The sequence below is a fragment of the Miscanthus floridulus genome, chromosome 15, assembly GCF_019320115.1.
Source record: "Miscanthus floridulus cultivar M001 chromosome 15, ASM1932011v1, whole genome shotgun sequence".
NCBI classification, from domain to species: domain Eukaryota; kingdom Viridiplantae; phylum Streptophyta; class Magnoliopsida; order Poales; family Poaceae; genus Miscanthus; species Miscanthus floridulus.
The window spans coordinates 79,535,173-79,550,933 of record NC_089594.1 but is presented as its reverse complement, the minus strand read 5'-3'; positions in this window follow the sequence as shown (position 1 = coordinate 79,550,933).

The following is a 15,761-nucleotide window of genomic DNA, read 5'->3' as shown; positions in this document are numbered from 1 at the left end:
CCCCCCTGGTTTGACTTGTCTGCGTCCACGTGTGCACAGGTCATAGTACCTCACACTCCGACCACATGCCAAACTAGGGCCGCACAAACTTTTCAGGATGACGTGTCGAGCAAAACGGTACAACTAAACAGAACGTTAACACGTTCCCACTTAGTTACACCAACAAAAAATTTCAAGCTTAAGTGCGTTTTGTATAAAACAAACAAGCTTATAATGATATACAGTTATGTTATTACAAGCTTGCCTGAAGAGGCTCAAGTTTACAATAACACAACTATGTCCTCCTTCTATAGCTCTAAGCCTATTACATTGGCTGGTCGAGGCGCATGGCATTTACTGCTCGCCGCCTCTGATACCCTACTCGAGTCTCGGGGACTCTTGAGCTAGTCAAGCTAAAGGGGATGGCCCCGTCGGTGCCTGGCTGGTCGAGACCGCAGGCTTCATTGGTTGGCTTGCAGCTGATGGCATTTCCAGCTGGCTTGTCGATGGCATACCCTGTACAGGTGCTGTCCCACCTCCACACAAGTTAATATCGCCAATTATCTTTGACGACAAGTCCTAGCTAGGGCCGTCCGAAGCTCTTCGACCTTGTTTGGGTCTATCTCCTTCGGGTACCCAGCCTCCAGGCGTTTGAGATCGATCAGGGGGGTAGTGAGCACGCACCATGCTTAGCACATGGGCACCCGTGTACTCACCCGCCTCCTTCACGAATTCTTGGAACCATCCCCATGCTTGTTTGCATCTCTCGACCAGTTCGAGCTAGGGCGTCCTTAGCTCTTCCTCTGTGAGCGCCGGGTCGATAAGGTCGAGGACGGGCACAATGCCAGTCGCCATTTCTTGGCACCGCTTGTTCCACGTGTCCCGCTCCTCGGTGGCCTTGAGGCATCGTGCTTTCCAGTCATCATGCTCCTTGATCACGGCCTCTAGGTGCCTCTTGGCATTGACTTTCAAAACTGAACACAGTACAAGACATCAAATGTGATGACACGACAAGGCAAGGTGGGCAATAGAATGAGAAAGGTGGTCTGGAATGCTTACTTTTTAGGTCATCCTTCATTCTGGTAGTGTGGTCTTGGAGTTCAGACTGGCTGCGTGCCAGTCTCTCGTTGTCCTCCTTCAGGCGACCACATTCTGCGGTCACACGGCTATTTTCCCCCTGGAGGCGGGTCACTTCAGCTTCTAAACCTGCATTACAGCTATTACTGCCAAGAACACAATAACGCAAGTCCTGCACTTGCTACGATACGGTGAAAACTTACTTGTTCTCTCCCGCTCTTTGTTATTGAGCTGGCCGACCAGGTTTTGGTTCTGTGCTTCTCGGTCTGTCCTCTCCTGGTCGACGGCTTCAAGTTGGTGCCATAAGCATTCCACTTCAGCCGTCAGCTCCTTATTGGTCGTCGTGATTCCTTCTATCTGGTCGAAGCACCTTTTTCGGTATCTTGCAGTTTTCATCAAGTCCTGCATATAGACAAGCTACGTCAGACAGTTTGACTACACAACAGGGTCAAGGACTCAAGCCAAATATACCTAGACTTCCGTCCCCCGACACTTGGCCGCCCATTCGACTCTTAAGGTCTCTTCGACCTCTGGGATTTCCTCATGCATGACCCATTCGTCGTTCCGATAGCGCGACACATATACATGTTGTCGCCTATCTTTGGGACGGCCCAGGACTTCTTCCACTTCTTCCTCTTCAGCCTCCTGTTCGGGAGGCGGTGCTGGTCTGGAGTTTGCAGACTCCATGATCACCAGGGCTTTCCCACGAGCTGTCGCATCGGCAAACATGTTCTGGGCAACTTCTGGCTGCTGCTCCTCGGCTAGATCTAGCTCCCTTGGCGCCATGGTATCCGCTTCAGCCGGGTTCATGCTTGGAGCACTTGTATTCTGCTCGATTGTCTTCTTGACCAGCTGCTCGGGGACTGGCGTCTGGTCGTTCGCCTGCTGAGGCCCAGGCGGAGTCCCTGCCATGGGCTCCTCCACGGCTGGCTGCTGGGTAGTTTGTCCCGTCGTCGTTGGTGAAGACGTTCCGCACCTAGCTAGCTGGTCGGGGCTTTTGGTGGATGCCGATCTAATGCATTCAGAGACAAATTCAGAAGATAATAGTATCCAATGCAAAGTGCAAGCTTACATAAAAAATATAGATACTTACAGCTTCGACTTGTGGAAGGATGTGGCGAAGGAATTTCTCCTCGATCGCCCCTGCTCCACTTGCTCGGTAGTTTCCACCGGGACTCTTTCAACCTCTGGTACGGGCGTCGGAGTATGATGCGGCATGTTTCCTTCGTCTGTCCTCTATGTTGCAGTGGTCGGTGCTGTGACCACTGCTGGCCCAGAGGAGCCACCCTGCTCCGTCGGTCCTACCTGCCTTCTCCTCTTTCGGGGGACGAGCCGAAAGATGTCCGCATCCTCTGCTTCGTCATCGGACAGGGGGAAGATGGCTTGACGTCGTTTGCTGGCAGCCAGACGCTTGCCAGCGGCTCTAGTCGAGGCATCCTCTACAGTCTCGAGTACCGCCCAGTGAACGCCGTCGGTCCTGGCGCTGGTCTGGGCGGCTGGGCTGGTAGCTTGCGGCCATTCTACGCCAGGGGGGAGGCGACACGAACACTTCTGCCCGGTCACGCCCATTACACTGAGACACAAAATGGGGGCAAACAGTTATTTTCTTGATACAACATGACTCTATAGTTAAAAGGAGGCATCATTTACCTTTGGGGGAGGTCGAGCCAGCTTGAAGGCGTGCTCGATGGCGTTCAGCGCAACATAATTGGGATCGGCCAGGTTGAACAGCTCTCCAATCCTGGCCTTGATCTCCGTCTTGTCGAGCGGGTCTTTCCTGGTCCTTGTTGGATCCGCGCCTCCTTGGTACTCGAAGCTAGGATGAATCCTTTTCTGGCATGGCTAAATTCGTCGGCTGATGAAGTTGCCGACCACACTCGGGCCATCAAGCCTTCCCCACGGGATCATCCCGAGCAGTTCGGCGATCTGCTCCAAGTTCTCGGGCTTCTCCGACCAGCTATTTTTCTTCTCTGGAATTAGCCCCACGTCGCACAGAGTGATGGTGTTCGGCTCTTCACGGATGTAAAACCACTTCTTGTACCACTCATCCAATGAGGTGTTCCAGGGGCAGTGCAGGTATTGGGCCTTCATGCCGTCACGCAGGTTCAGGTAGATGCCTCCGACGATCTTCGAGCCATCGCTCCCTTTTTCCGACGACAGAACAGGTGGCGAAAGAGGTCGAAATGGGGCTGGAAGCCACCATACGCCTCACAGAGATGGATGAAGGTAGAGACGAGAAGAATTGAGTTGGGATGCAGATTGCAAATCCCAATCTCGTAGTACAAGCAGAGACCCTGAAGGAAAGGGTGCACTGGAATCCCAAAACCCCGTTTGAAGAAATCTTCGAAAACCACAATCTCACCTGGTTGTGGATTGGGGAAGCTTTCTCCTTCCGGTGCGCGCCATCCAGAGAGTGCCTTGTTGTGGAGCACCCCCATGGCGACGAGGTCTTCGATGGTCTGCTCGTTGCTCCGCGACTTCCGTCACTCCTTCGCCATGATTCCGCCTTTCTTCTGGGCGTCTCTCCTCGCCATTACTCTGTCCTTTCTAGGGGGGTGGATGCGGTGGCAAGGGGATTTGGCGATGTTTATCGAAGGAATAGGGTTTGGTAAGAGGAAGACGAAGGTGGCGGCGGCGAATGACAATGGGGAACGGTGTCAGTAGCTTGCCAGATCTACATTATAAATAACGAAGAGTTCCATCGTTTCGTCCGCCCGAGTTTCTTGGGAGACGTGCGCACGCGCAGTGAACGGTTGTTCACGCCACCTCGAGATCTATGCCAATAAACACGCCCCTTCGTTTACAGTGTATGCGCCTTTTCGCTGATAAAGTCAGAGGGCCCACACTGACACACCTCAATACAGGTGTCAACCGACTGTTTGCCGAAAAAAAATAAGACGACAGAATGACGTACTATACCTATTTGCTTTGTTGACCAGACGTGTCAGACTGGACTTGGCAGGAGAATAAGAGAAAAATAAATACTCCAAATAATAGTACAAGCAGCGCACGTAATCGTGGATTTGCCCTGACCACTACTGTGCTCGGGAACTGCCCAGACCACTACTGTGCTCGGGCACTGCCCATACCACTTCTGTGCTCGGGGACTGCCCAGACCACTCTCGCGTCCGGGAACAACTCCGACCATGGTGACTGCTCCGACCACGGACCGTGCCTGGGGACTGCTCTGACTATTACCATACTTAGGAACTGCTATGATCACCGCTGTTCTCGGGGACTCTCCCGACCACTTCTTGGAGTTTTGCTCTCCTCAGCTACATGTGGTTTGTACTCACATACAGTTGAGAGACATTTGTTTGGACCTTGCTGCAAGGCTCATACTTCGCCTTCCAGCAAGCTCGGGGACTACGTCGGTACGATGCACCTGCCGGTGCATCATATTTTGCCTGTACGGCAATTCGGTTTTCAACTAAACTATGAATTCTTTTTAGACCCTGACACCACGTGCCTATGTCACCTACTACCAGGTTTGGGGACTAAGTGGGCACACTTCACCTTGCGGTGAATGTGTTTGTTTTTTTGACCCCTACGCTTCTGATGTTCAAGGACGTTATGCTTCAAGACCACTTACATTTCTTTTCAGAAATAAAAGTGGGCACACTTCTCAGGATAGAAATCTTTTTCTTTTTTCTTAAGAGCACCATACATTCTTTGGACAACCTACTTCTCCGGTGATGACAGTCGTTGGAGGCGTCAAGGATTCAAGCCTCACTTATCGAAGAAGGTAAAAATGGCATGTCGCAGCATAATACATGATGCTCGGGGACTAGCTGTGGGGGTATTAACCCCTATACCCTTACGGCTAAGCTTGGGCTGGCCCGGATCGATGGTTTCGGCCCACCCGAAAGACGATGTGCGGCCTAGTTAACCTGATCGGAGTCCCGCACAAGGAATCAAGACGGATTTGGCGACCAAGCAGGATCCTGGTCGGTTAGAATAGGAATCCTTATCCGGCCACATATGACAATTGTAACTGACTAGGATTAGTTTCCAAGTCTGTAACCCTGCCCCCCGGACTATATAAGGCGGGCAGGGGACCCCTCTAAAAAACATCTCTCATTGACATACAGCAATACAAAATAGACGCAGGACGTAGGTATTACGCCTTCTTGGCGGCCGAACCTGGATAAAACCTCGTGTCTGTCTTGCGTCACCGTCTTGTTTGGGGCTTGCGCATCTGTCTGCCGATAATCTACTACCTTGGGCATACCCCTAAGTAGACTGCCGACCATATTTCGTCGACACTCGGGCGTGAAGTTCATATGAAAGATGGCAAGTGTTGTGGTTACCTAGAGACCGAGGGTGGCATCGGCAGATTGGGGAAGCAGAGACGGAGGCGGAGGGGTCGGTGTCAGCGTCGGCTCGGTGCCCTGACCCGTTGGAGGGGGCCCAGACATTGGAGGGGGCGCACTGGTGCGCCGCCGGCCGCCGGTGGAGGTGCGTGGAGGCCGCCCGCTAGTGGAAACCCTAGGGAGGCGTGCGGGTGCGGGGAGGAGCAGGCGCGCAGGTGCGGGGAGGGGGTGCAGGTCCGGGAGGTGGCATCGACGGGGTAGCCTAACGGCGTTGGAGGAGAAGAGAGCGCCCAACAACAAACAACACCCGTGCGCCCTTTCTTTTATAGTCGGGATGATTTGTAGGGGCGGTTCCTGATCCAATCACCCCTAAAAATATTTTTTATTTTTTTAAATTATTAATTCTATATTATAAAAACAATTGTGTATATATAAAACAATTGTGACCAAAATAAAATAATATAAAAACAATTGTGTATATGCACAAATATAATATTTTGTATTATTCTATATATGAAGAAATATATATATAAACAATTGTAGTCAAAACAATATAGAAAACAAAAAAAACAAAAATTAAAATTTTGAATTTTAAAACTTCGACTACAATTTTATGATATTAAATGAAATAAAATGAAAATATTGTAAACATAAAAGTTGTATAACTCATCAACATGTACAACTTTTATTTTGGTCATCTTGTCATGTGACTTTGTTTGAACGATTCAAATTTTGAAATTCAAACAATTTCAACTTGAAACAATATTTAGAAATAGTAAATGATTTCAGATAAAAACTCATGAATACCAAAGTTGTAGAACTCATCAATATGTACAACTTTTATTTTGATCATATTTTCATTTGACCAAATTTGAATAGTTGAAATTTTGGATTTCTATAATTGGCAACTTCAAACAAGATTTTGAAACCTTAAATGATTTCAACAATAAAAGTCGTGAACAGAAAAGTTGTTGAACTCGTCACTATCTACAACTTTTATTTTGGCCACTTCTTCATGTGATAAAGTATCAGTAAACATTGTTCATAAATTCACATATGACTCATAGTTTCCTGAACTATACGAGAAACATGGTGATTTGTGAACAATGTTTAATATCACTTTGTCAGATGAAGAAATGATCAAAATAAATGTTGTAGATCTTGATGAGTTATACAACTTTGGTATTCATCACTTTTTCAGCTGAAATCATTTAATGGTTGAAAATCTCGTTTGAACTTGTCATTTTTTAAATTTAAAAATTTGAAGTGCTCAAACTTTGTCAAATAAAAAGAATGACCAAATCAACACACTAACTTGATAGGGCAAGATTTTAGAAAATTTTAGAAAAAAAAATCATCACATTTGGAGTTAGTATGATGGAGAAAAACTAGTTACAAATTTTACCCTGAGATTAAAAAGTAAAAGCACAACTGTTCATGATGATCAATGATGAACAAGTGTGATTTTTCTTTTTAATCTGTGATAGAAACTTGTAAGTAGTTTTTTCCCCTCATACTAACTCCAAATGTGATGGTTTTTTCCCTAAAATTTTCTAAAATCACGCTCTATCATTTTAGTCTAGTCATCTAAATTTGTCACTAATTTTGAACAATTTCAAATTTTAAATTTCAGAAAATGTCAGCTTTAAATCTGATTTTCAAACACTAAATGATTTCAGTTGTAAAGGTGATGAATATAAAAGTTGTATAGCTCATCAAGATCTCCTACTTTTATTTTGGTCATTTCTTCATTTCATAAAGTGCTAAGTGATTTCATAAAGTTTTAGTAGTAATAGAGTGGATGTTCAAATAGAGTCATCTGGATGTTGCAAAATGTAGTCTCACACACATGCATAAATGTAGTCTCACACACATACAAAAATATATAGTCTTACACACGTACATAAATATATAGTCTAACACGCATCCATAAATGAAGTCTTACAAACACACACTTACATAAACACTCCACGTTCAACAACTAGCTAGCCCGCTATAACGACTTTCCCCTTGACACCTTTTCGTTTCCATGGCAATATGTCTTTGGGGAGGTTCTTTTCCACAACACTGATCTTCTTAGGAAAGTCTGTGAATAGCGGCATCTCATCGTAGTTATTGTAACCTTCAACATCGTCCATGCCATCAACTCTAATAATGTGTTGTTTCCCGGAGGCAACCACGTGCTTTGTCTTCTTCTTCGGGGGGAGGTTACTTTGTGGGTCAGACATATAGAAAACTTGTCCGACACGTGAAGAGAGCACCCAAGGGTCATCTTGGTAGCCTAGATTCTTGAGGTCCAGGACTCTCAATCTGATCTCGTTCAGTTGGTGTTGTTTGATCCAGCGGCATCAAAATAGGGCCACCATTATATCCCTTCCATAGTCAAGTTCCCATATCTCTTCAATGATGCCAAAGTATTAGATCTTTCGCCCCAATCCATCGAGAGCCTCTATTTGAACGCCGCTATTTTGGTTCACATATTTACTATCCTTTGCATGGGTATAGTACATATACCATTGATGTCATAAGCATTCCAAGATGTCACTTGTCTCGATGGCCCCTTCGCTAACCTACTGATGGTAATAGAGTCTATAGTTTCTCCAGGCAGTATGTTTTGGTCCTTCAACCATGTAGTTAGTCATTGCTTGTGTTGTTTCATGACCCAATCATCCGAATGGCTATTTCTCTCCACCATAATGATAGCCAAGTGTTCATCAATGTACGGTTGCATCAGTTGTGTATTCTGTAAGACACTATAATGTGCCCGACTCACTTCTTTGTAATCATGGTCAATGAACACTTTTCTACCACTAGTGCCCTTTCCAGCCAGCCTACCCTTGTGACGAGAATCGGGTTTACCAATCCCTTTCTGTACTTTTAGGTACTCTTGACAGCACTCGATGACTTCTTCATTACTATAACCCTCTATCATGGAGCCCTCTGGGTATGCTCGATTATGCACGTATCGACTTAGAACCGACATGAACCGCTCATAGGACCACTTTTCATGCAAGTAGCAAGGGCCCAGTGCCTGTATCTGATGAACCATGTGAATCATGAGATGTGGTTTTATATCAAAAAAAGTAGGAGGTAAACACATCTCCAGTTGATTTTGTGTCTCCACCACAAATTCATGTAGGTCACTCAGCTCTTGCTTGCCAATCGTCTTCTGTGAGATCTTCGAAAAGAAGTAGCACATGCGGGAGATGGTCATTTTCAAGAACTCTGGCTTTATAGCCCTGATTGCAATAGGTAGAAACACTGTTAGCATCACATGGCAATCGTGAGCTTTGTAGTGTGTTATTGACAAGTCCTTCATCGACACTAGCTTCTTCACATTTGCTGAAAACCCAGTTGGGACTTTGATCCCCCTCAGGAAAGTGGATATATCTCTCTTCTCGTCTGGTGTCACGCCGTGGGTAGAGTGTATTTTCCATTAGCCTCAGGTACTGGGTGAAGCTGTGGCATCATGTTTAGCTGCACCATGTTTTTCCATGCTTTCAGACCATCATTTGACTTGCCTGTGTCCATTAAGGTAGCAATGAGACTCTCAAATACATTCTTCTGCATGTGCATAGCATCAATGGCATGGGGGACCTCCAAGTCTAGCCAATAAGGTAGATACTGAAAGAAGATCGATTCTTTCTTGAAAGGTACTCCTTCGACAGGAGGTGTGCTTCTATCTCTGTTCGTCCCATCCGGATTCTTCTTTCCATAGACAACGCGTATATTTTTCGCCATTCTGTACACGTCTTCTCCGTTATGACATCTCTCCGGAGGGGGTTCAATCTCCGGGGCATTGTCATAAAATCTAAAGAACAATTTGCTGTGGTACTTGTGACTTGTCTTTAAGAAGCGTCAGTTCCTTAGGTAAACTATCTTCTTGGATGCATCCAGGTACACCCATGTAGTACCATCCAAGCAAACCAAGCATCCTGTCTTTCCTTTGATCTATCCAGACAAAGCAAACAGCGCGGGGTAATCATTGATAGTAACAAATATTATTGCTTTACATATGAAGTCCTCCTTTTGGAACGCATCGTACATCTGCTCCCCATGCCTCCATAGCCTCTCCATTTCTTGCATCAAAGGCTCAAGAAACACATCTATATCAATGCCTAGTTGTTTAGGGCCAGAAATAAGAATAGTGAGGAGAAGGTACTTTCTCTTCTGACACAACCATGTTGGGATGTTGTACATGGTCAAGATCACTGGCCATGTGTTGTGGTCGCTCATCCTCTCATTGAAGGGATTCATTCCATCGGTGCTTAAGCCAAACCGTACATTCCTTGGGTCATTGCTAAATTCTTTGTGCTTCTCATCAAACCTTTGCCGCTGACTACAATCAGCCGGGTGTGCAATCTTATCATCATCCACCTTGCGCTCATCATCCCACCATGTAATGAGTGCGGCTTCTTTAGGGTTTAGGATGATACGTCTCAAGTGGTCGGTCACTGGCAGGTACCACATTACCAAGGCATGAATTCTTCTCTGCTTTGCATCGTTGCCTAATGGAGTGTCCTCTGGGGGCTGAGATTCTTGTACCACCTTTTTTGTACCCTTCTTGTTCCTCTTTTTCCCCATGGAGGCTTCATCCCCACCATAAAGGTCATTGTTCTTGTATCGACTGGCCCCACACCGGGGACATTTATCCAGTGACTTGAACATTTCACCACAAAAAAGTATACAGTGGTTGGGGCATGCATGGATTTTTTCAACCCCCATTGTCAATGGACTTATGATCTTCTTCACTTAGTATGTGTTGGTGGGAACTGAGTTTGGTTGTGGCAGCACCCATGATAGGAGATGCAATAGATCATTGAAACTATAGTCTAACCAGCCATACTTAGCCTTCAGGATGAGCAACTCAAGCACAAAACGTAGCAATGTCCAATGTATCGGATAGCTCTTTTCAACACCATACACAGTCTCCTTCGATGCTTTTGTCACCCTTTCCAAATTTTCTAGACCTTTTGGGCTATTTAGTAAAATCTCTGGTCCAAGGGCTTGAATCATGTCCTCCAAATCATCTTCATCCCCGACACTGTGCTCCACCATCATTATTGGTACCACCTTCGTGATTACCATCCCAACCACCAGCATCACCACCTTGTTCAATGCCAAACTCGAAATCCATTCGTGCGTCAAGCTCTGCTGATTATTGGGACAGGGATTCTATGGTTTTGTCGTCGTATTCGTCCTCATCCTCGTCGTTAACAATAACCATTTCACCATGATGAATCCATACTGTGTAGTCCTCAACAAATCCTCGCATAATCAAATGTGATCTGATGATAGTCATATCTGTCCATGCCATACGGTTCTTGCAATCTTTACATGGGCAAATAATTGTATCCTTATTCTCTTTTAATGTCGTTGCATGCTTCTTTGTGGCTTCAATAAATTTATCCACCTCTTCATGGAAACCTACCTTGAACTTTAATGAACCATACATCCAAGAGTTCCTGTACTCCATCTTTTACAACAACAACAAAACAAACATTAAAGGACTACTTATTCATATATATATATATAAATAAAATAAATTAATAATTACTTGAGAATAATTGTATATACTTCAGATATATATGAATATAAATCTAATATAATTACATGAAGCATACAAACACACCATGGTAAAGAAAAATTAATTAATGGCCTATTTATCCATAAATAATTAAAATACATATTTATTGATTACAATAAATAAATTTCAAAGACAACAATTAGCAACAATTATACTTTACCCAATATCTTTCATACAAACCCTAGTCCAATTTCATCAAACATAAATTTACAAAAATGAAATTAATAAAAAAACCAAACCCTAGATCTAGATCCACATGCACATGAAACATCCATAAAACTAACTAATTGTTCACTTAAATCAAGAAACATGGACCAAATAAGGGTATGATCTTGTTCCCCTCCCTAATTTACCCTAGTACATTTAAAACTTGGGTCTAATTTGCTTCATAAGTAGCTCAAGCACCATAGAAGAGAGAGAAAAACAAAACTTTAATTACTCACTAACCAACCATTAAAACTTCAAAAAAAGTGTGGAATAGCATTTTCTTACCTTCTACAACCTCTCCACCAAAGGATTTGAGACAAAAACCTTCCCCCTTAGTAGAACAATTTTTGGGAGGTGCCCAAGGCCTCCCCACCTTTCTTTCACGGGTTGGAGTGAGTGACCCTGAGGAGGAAGAAGGTGCTGCAGCTATTTTATTTGTGGGTCATTTGTAGGGGCGGCTGGGGATTGAGCCACCCCTACAAATCGGAGCTATATATATGGGGGCATTTGTAGGGGCGGCTCAATCACCAGCCGCCCCTACAAATAGCAACTCCAGGGGCGGCTGGTGATTGAGCCGCCCCTACAAATCAGACCCCATTTGTAAGGGCAACTCGTATCACCAGCCGCCCCTGATGTTCCATTTGTAGGGGCGGCTGGTGTTTGGGCACCCAAGCACGCCACTGTAGGGGCAGCTCCGTCACCAGCCGCCCCTACAAAAAATTTGACCCGTTGCTAAAAATCATTTTTATGTAGTGCGTTGTCGTCGTCGTCATAGTGGGAGGACCCAGATGCACCCTCTCCTGGCCCGTAGCAGAAGACATAGAGTCCTCGTGTCAGAAGAACCCGCTGCGGTCAGCAAGGAGCTGGAGACGAAGGGACTAGACTATGCCGGTCTTCTGAGCCAGCTTCCTATAGCTCTTCATCACTTTCTGAAAAAAATTACGAAGTAACTATTGAGAACAAACGATGCTATTGAAGATGTTATACTGTTCGGGTAAATAGGTTTTACCTCAGCTAAAGCATGCAGGATCCATTCTTCCCCTCTAGTCTGGTATAGTGCCTGGCCTACTTCATTTGATAGCCTTGCTAGTTGTGTGGCCTGCAAAGAAAAATTAGCGTAAAAGTGACACCAAGGTACTAAAAAATGTTATAACATTCCAAATGAGATAAGTTTCGTATATAGTACCACATAGCTCTGTAGTGGACCTCTCTTAGGCTGCGTCTCTGCCCTAGGGATGGCATCGTAGACATCGGCGGTGGCTTCATCGTTGAACTCGTCCTCAATTGCTTGGTCCATGTATAGGGGCTTGATGTGGGTCCTGGTCGACCTGTGCAACCAAGTTAGGTACTGGTCGAAGTTGCGTTGATTGTGTGGTAAACCATCCGTGGGGTCCTAACACTCCCTGTGGTCCCACAAGAGTATAGCCTTGTGACGCGCAAATCCTTCTCCTTGTACCTTTTCCTCCGGTCGTACCTACAATTTCCATATCAGCAAGTCTAATTATTGACACATTTGATGCAAAGGTGGCAATGAATGAAGAATTAGGTAACCCACTTGTGCCATGTCTGGTTCATGGAGTACTCCATTAGGGGTTCGGTTGCCTCCTTCTGAACTGCCTGCACACACTGTAAGGCAGGTGGACCTCGACCACGTGGAAGAAGATAAGTGCAAGTCTGCGCGCCATAGGTTGGTGTCAACCTCACTCATAGCACTTAGCCCATAATCGTCGAGCTCCTATCATGCCCCTAGGAAGCCAAGTAACCTAGCAGTGTGAAACAATGTTAGGTTTTCTTGAAAACAAACACGACTAGTATGTCGATAAGCGCATGTGGCTAACCTGGTGCGGTGTGAAAACGTCCAGGAGGTCCGTGTACTACCTGTAACATCACTGCGGGTTGCCTCTCACTGATTTTACCCCCTTCCAGATGTACAGACACAACGGCCAGGGTTCCATCTTGGTGACTCCATGCCTACATTGAACGTGCACATATAGTTATTTTATAGAAGCATTATCTTGAAGTGATTCAAAATCAATAACCAAGCCAATTACTTATAGGCAGACCATGAAGAATGGGCCTCCCAACGGGCCAATGCTCCTAGCACTAGACCTGAAGGAGGTAGGACCAACCACCTAGGTTGGCGTTCACCGAGTCTCGACTGGTGGGCTATGCACAGCTGCCGATAGGTCCATGCTAGGACTACGCTGCCCTAGCTATACACTCTTATGTTCTCCCAAGGTTGGTTCAGTATCGGCAGTACCACCCAACTGTTTGTCCAGAGCCACACTATGACCACCATGTCCTCTAGAGCTCCTGGCGCCGGCAGATACTGAAGTGGTGGGAGATCCAACCCGACGATACTCCAAAAGTTTTCCTACAATTTAAAAAAAACAATGTAAGAATAAATGGTGTTTTCAAATGATGGAAAATTACTAGAGGTATGTGTTTCTTACTTGGCCCTAGCAGCGTCAGCATCCACAGGTGGCCTAATCCTATAGTACTGCTCCACCAGGTCCCTATACATCTTCATGTCGAGGATCCCACTAATAGGTGGTCCATCCATCAGCCCAAAAATAAGGGCGATGTCCTACAGCATGATTGTCATCTCACCTTAGGGAAGGTGGAAGCTGTGGGTCTCGGGCCTCCATCTGTCCACTACAGCGGTGAGTAGTGCTAGGTCCAAGTTGGGAAACCCAAAGTTGACTACCCTGGGAAAGCTCGAGGAAGCCGTCACGCCATAGGAACAACATGTACCACTCGTCTTAGTGGTGGGGCGTGAGTCCGTGGCCTCAATGGGACCAAGGGTGGTGGCGGCTTGAGGTCCAAGAGCAGGTGGGCTTGGTTCTACTCATCATAGAATGTCTCAAGAAGGGGTACACTGGATGTTGCACCATCCTACTTCACAAAAGACATGGAAATAGTTAGAAAACGGTGTAACAAATAAAATGAATTGGAATAACATGAATATAAAATGATTTAACCTATGTGATCCGAGCAAACTACTAAGGATACATAGCCCTACAAATTAAACCCAACGTGATCCAAACAAACTACTAGGTATACCTATGCATTTGTAATTCAGCTTTGTTTTTTGTGCTTGCTAGCCTTGTGACCAGGCTCATGGCAAATGGAACGGAGATTTGTACTACGATGCTGGTCGAAGTCTCCCGTGCCGTATTTGTCTTGGCCATACCCTCTGGCAGCATCCATGTCGCCCTTAAGTTGCTTCTTCTTACTCCTACCCTTCCCTAGCTTGAATTGTCGGCAAGTAGTCCACTCATAAGTATGGCGGCCACTGTGGCAGGTCATAGTATGGCTTGAAACTATGCTCCCATATCTTCAGGGTGTTCGCTCGGGCATACAATGGGACATGTATGTAGGACATTTGTAGTCTAATCCATGTGCCCTGCATGCCATTATAGTGTGAGAGCAGGGGGCATGCATAATTTGAGGGATATTGCAAGTGCACTTTGCTTTCGTAAGGTCCACTCGATAGTTCCTGCCACCGTAATGTTCGCCACCCATGGTTGTTCCATCGGTGGCCCATACATTGTACACCATCCTTTGCGATCCGAAGGCCTCACAGACTTGTTGATTGGCCCAAATCTCAGCTTAGTGCAAATGTTCTTTTTTGGCCTTTCCCCAGGGCCCATCGGTGGACAAGCTATTCTGGGCGATGGACCACCTGTTAACAAAGTACTGGTTGCACTTGTGAAAGGAAAACTCAATGATGCCGAAAATAAGTAGGCTTCAAACTCCCCTAAAAACATTATTGAAAGACTCTAACATGTTTGTAGTCATGATGACGTACCTGAATCCCCCTCATCAAATGCTAATGCCCACTTCGACTTGTGCTGCATCTGCTCCTCCAACCATGTCTTCGCCTCAGTCTTTAGTAACTTGTCAAGTTCTTTCTTTCTCTCCTCAAACTGATGCTCTGATCGTGCACAATATAGAGCCTTTACCTTGTCTACAACCTCCTTCTTCAATTCCTCTGACGGTGCTAGAAATTAGCGCCAAAATAGTCTCATGCACCATCTATGCTCTAGAGGTGGGAACCCATCAAGCACTTCTCTGGCTAGATTTAGTAGTCCGATGTGCCGGTCCGAGATCATACATACCCTATGAGAGGTGCCAAGCACATTTATCCGTAGAAGTTGCATGAACCATGACCATGAATCATTGTTTTCTCCTTCTGCCTAATGCAAATGCTAGTGGCACTATCTGATCGTACTAGATCAATAGCTGCTGCCATCATCAACACGCCCCTCTACTGGCCGGTAAGGAAAGTGCCATCAATAAGTATGACTGGCCGACAACAGTGGAAAGACTGTTCTGTCTGTGCAAAGCACAAAAACACATGTTGCAGCACATTTGTTTTCTCTCTGGTGGAGGAGAGGAAGTACCTGTCTCTTATGAATGGAAACCATCTCAAGCTGGGGTTGTAGTGAGCCACTGCACACAATATCCTTGGAACCCTATTGTATGCTTCCTTCCAACTACCCCAACGAATCTCTAAGGCTAGCTACTTTGCACGCCACATGTTACCATACTTGGGAGTATAACCTAGTGAAGCCAAACACTACTATAGCAGACCT